This window comes from Bombus pyrosoma, linkage group LG11, assembly GCF_014825855.1.
Source record: "Bombus pyrosoma isolate SC7728 linkage group LG11, ASM1482585v1, whole genome shotgun sequence".
Taxonomy (NCBI): Eukaryota; Metazoa; Arthropoda; class Insecta; order Hymenoptera; family Apidae; genus Bombus; species Bombus pyrosoma.
In genome coordinates, this window is record NC_057780.1 from 7,858,157 (window position 1) to 7,868,538 (window position 10,382).

Genomic DNA, 10,382 nt, shown 5'->3' on the forward strand with positions numbered 1-10,382 from the left:
TAACGGCGAGAAGAATATTTCCTCAATTTTATTCTTAAACGGAATATTTTTAAAAGGAACCGCGTATTTCTCTGCTCGTCAACCGACGTATTTGACGTTCTTTATTATCATATCGGAAACATATTAATTGATAATATTAGTAAGTAATAATTTTATCGCTAATATTATCGTTAAAATATCAATAATGTTAACCGATATTATTCTTTGTATAGAGGTATTAGTATTATTCTCTATACAAAAGTGTTAACACTGCAACTATCGATTGTCAACACGAAGCTGTTTCTATTATCAAAACCAGTGAAAATGGCTGATCTTTAAAAAATACGTAATAATAGAATATCTGTAAATTTATTGATTTATTACTTTCTTACAGAAGGAGTTCCATGTTATGTAGTACATTTTTCGTATTATCAATCCGTCTGGAACTATGATCCCTAAACGAGGGTTGGCACATTTATAAAATTGCAAGATCAGTCATTTTCACTGCTGTGGTATTTCTAGCGTCAGCATCTAGCGATCCAGCGATCGATCCGCAATTTTCCTGATAACCGATATCGTCATATGGAATGATACGCGGTAAAAATTTAAAAAAAGTGTGGCAAGTTGTAGAAAACGAGGAAACTGGTTAATTGGGCTTCGATAAACAGATTGCAGCACCCTTTTACACCTTGACAACTACCAGTCATTTTCACTGGTATTGGTGTAAGTAGCCTCGATACAAAATTATTTTCAGTCTGAGTACATAAAAAACGAAATAAAATTCGTTATCGTTGAGAAAGGCGTTACATCATTGCGGAAAAGAGATATAACACGAGGTAGGAATTTTAAAATAAAATTGTAAAGCCAGTCAATTTGACCGATGTGGTAGTTCTAGTGTTAAGATAGTTGCGTCTAAAGATGCTGGAATTAGCGTTGCTCCCACAAGATTTCCTACATACAACGATAAATAATGCAGATATTTGGACGATCGGAATTTAGTTGGACCACGTTGCATACTCCGTCGATTGGCCCGAAAGGAAACGACGTCGAAATTGCAACCGGATAGAGGTCGGATGCGAACGAAAGTTTCCCAATAAATAACGTTTGCGTCGAACGGTTGTCTCCTTCTCGCGTTGCGCGTCGAAATATTGTAAAGAAATTCCGTGACATCCGCGAGACGCCGATACGCGTCCCTTTCCTCTCGAATATTTATGAATTTTCAAAAGGCGAACGCTGCGCCACGTGGATTCGAAGGAACGCGTCTATTTCGTTCCCTTTTCGCTCATCTTCGTAGCTTTTGCTCGCTTGCCGGCCACCAGCTCAATTTCTAACGATCCCGGGGTACACTGGGCTTTTTGCGCCAATTTATGGTCAACTTAGCCTGGTCGCCAACGTTCCGATTTATCGCGGCGAGTGAATTGTGGTCCGCGTGAGAGAGAACGTTGGATCCGTTGTGTCGAGAGTTGTCTAAATTGTAGCGTGTTATTGCGATTAGTTCATGTTAATCTACCATCGTTTTTTTGTCTATATTTGTACAATGCATTCATTATAAATAAATCACCAATATCAGGATATAATAACAGTATATTCCACTGAAGATACTACATATATATTAGGTCGTCCAAAAAGTTTCTTTCGTTTTGTAAGGAAATAATGGATGCAAATTTTCCGTCTTATATTATTTTATCGAATTACGTATGATCCATTTTGTTCTATCTAGATAAAGATCACAACGTTCGACGGATTAGGTTTCATGTTTGTATAAAGATGCGTCGTTGTAAAAGACGTGTCCGTAAAAGAAATACACTTTTCGGATCAACCTATCGTTTCCTACACTGGCTATAAAAATTAGACGCTATATCTTTACGTACTTTTATTTTCCAATGAAGCGTTTTTTTATCAGTTTCCACGCGTTCACGCGAATATGCAAATGCTACGATAAATACAATCAGCGAGCAGATACGTTTTGTAAGCAGAGTATAAAATTCGCGGGACAGTGAACGCGTTAAGAATTTTATCTGACAAAACGGTCTATTCAAGCAACCTAATAATCCGCAAGCAGAAAGGGAACTCTACTCGCGATGATCCTCTTACATGACAAAGAGCCTGGCCTGAAACAGCCTATATAGCCCGGTACGCTCCATCTATCCTTTTCTTTCTGAAACCGCTGCATAGGACGCGAGGCAAAGCGCAGGGCCGTTAAAGTTTGGAAAAACGAGACCGCCGGAAGAGGAAACGCTCCGGCTCGGTTATTACTCTCCATTTCCCAAAGCGTTTCTTCCGCGCCAACCGCACGGATGTTTCATGTTGTCAGGTGACTCTACTTCCTGTCGTCGTGCATACTTTAAAATCGACAGCATTTCGCCGTATCGGAAATTCCACGCCGCAAACATATCCGTCCACGTTTTACCGCCGCCGTACGAGGGTCAAAGGTTGTAAGTTGCCTTCCACTTGGGCTATCGAAGGTTATCTATGTAATTCTTTTTCTTTATCGTAGAACTGTTATAATTATCGTGCAAGTATCGTATAGGAGAACAGCTACTAGTTTTTGATTAAATTTCTCTCGCATCGTCTCTGCGTTTTATTCTTCTCTGTTTATAAAGGGCTCTTTCTTTTTCTATTTTTTTTTTTTCTTTTTTTGATACGGAGAAGTTATTCTCAGTTTTGGGAATTTCGTTAGCGTATTATTCCATAAATATCGCATAGTATCGGGAAACTTCTCTTTTGATGTTGACATAGTCATGGTTTTCAGGATACGGCTCTTCCGTATCTTTGTCAGTGTCCTTATCAGCGTCTTTGTATTCTGCGTTTTCCTGTTTTGCAGTCTGTAGTTTTGGGAACTTCTCTTCGACCATTATTCTATGAATACCACGTGGTATCGGATTCTAAGTTTCCTGTTTGATATAGAAGAATTGCCATTGGTTTCTTCGATCGTCCGCGTTCTACGTAGACCTGTTCGGAAGTCTGTGGATTCTCGCTCGCGCGAGAGAATTATTCTCAGTTTTGGGAATTTTGTTCGCCTGTTGTTTCATAAACGTCACGTAGTATCGGCGAAGTTTCCCTTTTATTTGGAATATGCTTTCCACTGTCTTTGTATTCTCTTTCCAAAGTCAGTACATTCCTCTTTACACGAGGGAATTATTCTCAGTTTGGGGAATTTTGTTAGAGTAGTATCCTATAAATATCACGTAATATCGGATAACTTTCCTTCTCACGCGAAATCGCCGTGGTTTCGATGGGATCGCCATGGGATTCGATCGTTCCGTTATCTTTGCGCTCTACTTTTCTCTCCTCGACCCGTTAACTGCGGAATTTAGTTTCAAAAATCCCTTACGGGGTGCGCTAATAACATCAAGCAACGACGAGTATACGCGTCGAACGCAGGCCAAATGTTACACATTTTACGAAAGAAACAAAGCGAAACGAGAAGTGACCATTCGATAAAACGTTAACGATTCATAGTTGAGAAAGGTGTGGCGGACGGTGAGACGTGTTGTTGGTTAAATTAATAACGAGACGAGTTAATTCGATGAACTATATTTACAGATATTTCAAAATGTAGAATACAAAGTTAATCGCAGGCGTTGCTCGCTTGATGATATTCGTTGTAAGATTGCGCGATACCGCGCTACTGATACTGATTGTTATGCTGATTCGCTCGACTGACTGACCGACTGGCTGACTGTGTCTGGAGGACGTGGTCGTCTATTTACACTGGTCGAGGGGGGTACCGAAAGGTTTGAACTTGTCGCCGGTTGTAAGTTGCACGTAGCAGCGAAATTGCTTTGTCCAGAGTTTGTTTGTTACATTATGTGCGTCGTACAGTGTTAGTCCTCTGTGGCAAAACAACTATGCGAGGCATCTTCGTATCGAAACGCCCTAAGACGCATATGCCGCTACAGAGGTATTGTTATTGAAAACTTAAAAATCACCACGAAACAATAAAGTAAAGTACAGGCAACAATTCGAGGAATAGCCGATGCAGCGAAATGCACAAATGAGACGAAAATAATCGACTGAATTTATAAAAAGCAATGCGTTATACGCAGCATAACCGACATACCAAAGAGAATAATCAAATAATCAAACTTTTTTTTTATAAAATACACAACGGTTTTACCGAAAGTACAAAGGAAACCACTAAATATCATTTATATTACGTTTTGCTAAGAGTCTGAGTTTCTATAGTAAATGGTAATCTTTCTATCTTACACGACGAGTATACGGGTCGAACGCAGTTGTCTGATTAAACGTTACATTCTTCTCTTTGCGTTCTTTTTCCACGCAGAAATTATCTTTAATTTCGTGCATTTTTGTTGACAGAATTCTTCGTTTATCTATAACGATATTTCGTTATTACATCGATCGACATGGATAAATAATAACATATAAACAATATACGCAGAGTATCGCATCGCGTTTACCATGATACAATATCCAGTATATTATATTTAATATGTAGGTTGCATTATAGGCTTGGACTGGGTATCTGGTGGAGGGTGGAAGGGTGGAAAAAAGTGCACCCTCGGTGGCAGCCAGTGACGTAAGAGGCTGCAGCCAGCGACCGGCAGATAAAGGGGATGATGTAAGAACAGGGCTGGAATAAGACATTCGCGCACCCCTCTAACGATCCTTCTTTGTTCGTTATCAATCCGTTATCTGGACTGGACGTTCACTCGTCTGTTCTAGATATTTTAGACGATTCCCCCATCTTCAGGAATTCTTTCTTCCTCGAAATATCGTGTTACGTTCGCGTTCGATACGCGTTATATTACACTTACATTTTCTTCAACGAGTAAGCGAGCCAAATTTGACGAAGATGGTGTACTTTCCCATTCGATTTTCTCGTCGAGAAACCATTACAAGTATATCAATTAATTCTATTGGAATCCTACGAGAAAAAAAGGAAGAAGAAATTATGTTCGAACTTGAACGCAGCACCTGATTAAAAATTTCTCCAACTTATTATCTCGTTATATTTGGTTGGAAATTATGGGGGGAAAGTTGCTCGTTGATCCACTTGCCTTCCCTTTACGTTACCGATATGAAAACCGATAATATTTACGTAACGCCGTAAGTAAAATGCTACGCGCGGTTCTCACCTCCGCTCGCCAGTCGCCCTACAAGAAAATTAATATGACGATCATAAAGCGAGCTTGATGCATCATTATCTACGTTGCATAATTATTTCCTTTATAATTATTCGCGATACATCGTACAATTAATATGTACTATACATCGAGTAACGTTTTCGTGTTACGTATCGTAATTATTTCCAGAGCAAACGGAGGTAAATTACACGAAGAATGAAAAATTAATATCCATCGACTCGCGCACGTATTTTCTCATCGAACGACCGCTCTCCAGCAAATTCACTCGCGTTACTCGCTACGTAGACGCGTTTGACACACGCACTCGATCACATGCGCGTAATTTTCGGCATATCGTTAAACCATGTCAAAAGTATCGGTAAATGGCCGTGTTCAAAAGTATTCGGATACTTGCTGATCTTTGACGACACGTGTCTCAACCACAAAATTACGAACCGATCGAACTGTCTCGACTTTATTCTGTCTAATCGTCCTAACTACTTGTAATTGAATTTCACGCGATCGTATCGATTGGGAAAACTCAACACGCTGTCGATAAAACTGGCGTTCGTAACCGTCGGACATCGATCTGAACCACTTTATTATCAGCAGGTTCTTGCCTTTGCTTCCTTTCATTTGGCAATCGAAGATCACAGGAGGAGAACGCGGTCACTGTATTTTTCTGATTTTCCGATGTCGATGATTAACGACGTAAACATCCGCAGGCCAATGGCCAATCTGTGCACGTTTTTTTCAAATTCAGACGCAACTACTGCAAGTGGAACGAAGTGTTTGGATACTTAGCAACGATAGTCCGAGTGTCTTCGTCGCTGGTTGACCTTTGCCTGCGTGCCGTTTCTTTTACAAACTTGATTATCGCTGGCTACGTTGCGTCGTCTTTTAAACAAAACTGTTCCGTGTCATTTGCGACGCGTTTAGACCAATCGAGCGAACGGTCGCTCTCTTGCCGCTCTCTACTAAAAATAAAAGATAAAATTGCGAATGTTTGCATTCGTTCTGTGAATGAACGAGCAAATGATTTCACGGCGCATTCTCCTAAATGTTTGGTTAAGTTCGAACGACAATTTCGTTCGTCGCGAAGAGGGTAGAAATGTAGATCGCTCGTCGATAAAAACGTGATATCACTTTCTCCTTCTAACGGACATTTGCTTCGCCCATGAAAGAGAAAACAGAGCTTCGCTATTTATTTCCATCTGTTTTCCAACGAAACACAGTTTCGCAACAACGTATCCGCCGTCTATTGCTTTTAAGGAGTGTGCTCAGTCGATCAAGATTATCGTCAATATTACTGTCAATATTTAAGCTTCTCAACATTATCGTACGTAGGAAACTGTCCATACTAGACAATCGATATATATATATATATATTGATAGTACAATATCGAGAGTCTTAAATACCGACAACAACATCGACGATATAACGTCGGTCGTCGTGAACGCTGCTTTACGTTTATCGCGAAGACACAGCAGAGCAGGGGACGAGCGTTCGTTCGTATTTTCGGTTTATCGAATTTCACTGGAATGGCAGAAAGAGCGACGATACTCGTTCGATTCGTCTAAATCTTAAACGCTTCCTTTACGCTTCCTCTAATCTTACCGCTGCAACTCGCAAAGTCCGAAATTCAGCTTCGATCGAACACGCATCGTTCCCCCTCCAACTTCTCCCTTTGTGACGTTCATTGTTCTCGCCGGGAATCTTCGGCCAATTCGAAAGTTCCTCTCGAAACTGTCCCGAACCGATGTGACTGGACGAGGCGGAGCTCGATCGCGGCTCCGTCACTGACAAACTGAGAAGCACAGATAAGAAGAGGGTGTGCGGGGCGGTGGAATCGTATGTAGGTCGTACTGTCAGTGCCACGACCCGGTTTCGTCGCATTCCTGCCACGTCCCACCCCCGCAGACCCAGAATCCATCCCCGAAACCAACGTCCTGCGTCACCTCGGCCGGTCTGCAAATCCCTAAATACATTTCCACCCTCTCCAACCCTCTGTCTCTGTCTCTCTCTCTCTCTTCCCTTCGTTCTCACGACCATGTTATAACGCCGTATTATTCTCGCGACACACCCCCTTTTACTGATGAGTTCTCGCCGAGCCTTTTTTCCTTCATCCAGCGAATTATTACCGAGGGTGAAAATCGAGTTTCGGGAGGAGCGGAACCGTAACGACGCAAAGGGCGGATAAACGGCGGAGATTCGGTTTTTAAGGGCCCATTGTCGGTGGTATGGAAGATACGGTTTGTCAGTTTGTTGGTTCCAACGATTCGGTGGTTTCTTTTTTGGTTTTTTGTTTGAATAGCGGTGCAAGTGGGTAATTGCAGCTCTAGATAATAGGGAAACGTTGCTGCGATGTGTCACAGGTCAGATTAATACTGTATTGTGGTTGGTTAATTGGTTATATTTAATGCACGTAGGCAGTGCTGCAGTTGTAATGCACGTTACCAGATATAAAATGATACGTGTTTAGTATTCCTGACAGGTAGCGATTTTCCTAATAACATTTCCCTCGATATTCCTAAACAATGTTATGGATATTTTAACTATCGTCTTCAGGGCGTCGTTTAATTGGAATTATAGGCTCTACGGTGATAGGGAGTTCCAATGTTTAAATTGTATTTATTGGAAGAGGAAGAAAGATGTAGGTTCCAAAATGTAGGTGTTCAAAAGTGCCAAAGATCGCGGATAATTTATGACAGATATTTCGTTTTTCTTTTTGGGAAATTCGATTTTCATCAATTTTGAATCGATTCGCTCGAATTACTGGAGAATCTTTGCCGCTGCAGTCTCTTCGGCCGTCGTTAAGATCGTCTGGCCTGTAGAAAGTCTGTAATCGGCAATTCGATAATTTTTTCAACTTCGAAAATCGAAGGAAGACGATCGAAGCGCCTACACCAGATCTGCTTATTAACAAGGAGAGAGAAAAGTTTGTGAATAGAAAAGCACACACGATCGAATGAAATCCGATAAAGTAGTGATTAAGCAAAGTCTACGTACACTCGAACCGAATTTCACTGTACGAGGAATCGGAAATAGAACGCCGAGAGTTAAGTCGCCCTAAAACTTGCCGTTCCTCGGCAAATTTTTCCCCCACAAAATTGTTCGTTGAAAATCAGCGACCCACATCGGTTCGAGGACTCGACGCGATCGCGTGATCCTCCCGGTTCATGAAATAATCATCGAAGAATTCTCGCGGCATATCTCTCGGCTCTTCACAGCGGAGTAATTATCCCCGGTAATTATTCAAATTGGATATCGCGAAACGATTGGCCGACACGGTTGGAGCACGACGCCTATTCGCGCTCGTCGTCGCGAGCTAATTCGAGCACCCAGCTGAATTTCTTTTCCTCCCCGCGTGCTCTTCGTTTCTCCTTCCTTCGAATATTACTCGGCGGGACACTCGAAACCAACCGAAACCCGAGTGTTTCGTCCCTTAGAACGCGACCGCGCATCCGTCGCCGGCAATTATCCGAAATGATTACTCGAATCGTATATCGCGGACTAATTACTCGAAACAGTCGTCGACATATAATTCCAGCACGTTTAATCATCCTTCGTTCAGGCTGGATTTTTTAAAATCCTGCAATATGGTATTCTCGCCTCTTTCAAACTTTTTCTCTTCTTTCGCGATCCTTTCGGCATATTTGGTAAATATTTTGCGAACGACTATCGCTGGTATCTCGCCGATAATTAGCGCGCACGATATCTTTGCCGCGTTAGCTGCAGAAGCTTCTCTCGGAGCGAGCCTGCACTTTCATCGCGTTACTCGCTGGCCCTAGAAAAATGTAGAAACGCGTCAGTTGAAAACTCGTCGTTGCTTGATTTTAAGCGATTTTTGAGACTAAACTTCGCAGTTGACGGATTAAAACAGTTTTTCGAATAATCTCGTCTACAGTTTTCTAGTCGTGCAAACACTACAAGCTACGCAAGCTTCCACTTTCCAAATGCAGTGCGAAGAGATTCGACAAGTTCCTATAACGTTAAAACGATCGATGTAGTTGGGAAATTATTTTGAAAAGCTTTGGTCGAGGCGCGGGGTGCGAACGACGAAGCGGAGGAAAGGGAAAAGTAATTTATCGCCGTATATTCTCGGTTCGATTCTCAGACACTAAACTCATTACTCTGGAAGCACACGCGTATCACGAGTTGGTATCAGCAACTCGTCGCAGCCGGCGCTCCGCATTTGCATTTGTAGAATCCACTCAGACGCGTGTTTCACGCAGAATCACTCCAAACAACCATTCAATCCGTCCAACGCGAACCCGGCCACTTGTCACCCTCGCCGAAAAGAATCCAATAACAAACACGCGTCAAACAGCCTCTCGTGGATCGAAAGGAACGTCGTTTCGAACATTCTTTTTCATCCCATAATTAGTCGCAAGCTAATAAAATGTGAAAATGCGATATTAAAATTACGAAATAATACTTTTTAGCCACGCTGTCCTCTTCTCACGATCTGAAACTCTCATTCGAAACTCTGGCTTGAAACGGATGTTACATTTCGATAGATATTATCGTAACACAGACGATTTTGAAATATTTTAAATATTCTAATATAATTTATAACGTATTTAAATCCTACGAATTTTGGGTATTTCACGTTTCTCGCGAATAAAATGTTTTAACACCGCGAAAAAAGATATATCTAAGGGGATAGAAATTCGCAAAAGACGGAGGAACAGCAGCATCGATAAATAAACTGCAGAAAAGTTGAGAGCTCGATGAAACGAGGTTCGCCAAGTACCCTGATAGTCCAACGTGGTATAAATTCAGATTAGACTGTGATAATTTCAATCGCGTCGCGGAGAATGCGCGCGGTCTGAGATAGCAGCGATCAATTCTACTGAGAAACGTTTCCACGCGTTAAATCTATCGCTGTGGATTAAAATGACGGCGTGCTACGATAACAGTGTGAGTTACATTAACGGTCACAATGAACAGACGCTACGCGGAATTAAAGAAAAAATTGTTTCCCGTGGATTTCCGATATACGGAGCGTCGGATAAACTCGGGACAAAACTTACGCTATCTGTTAATGAGGTCAGGTAGATAAAGAAAGTTCGCGTAAACTTTTATCCGAAGATGCTTTATCGAAGAGTCGTAAGCGTTCGAAAATTTTTCTTAATTGTTTGTTTGGTATTTGTAATAAATGTTCGAAATTTCTCCCTTCTGCAAGAATGCAGCTTCGAAATCTATCGAATATTTCTGTTGTCGTAGAAGCTTGTGGTAGTAAATGCATCTTGGATACAGTCCCGAAGCTGGTTTTCCTTCCCCATCACATTTTCATAAACCAAGAACAA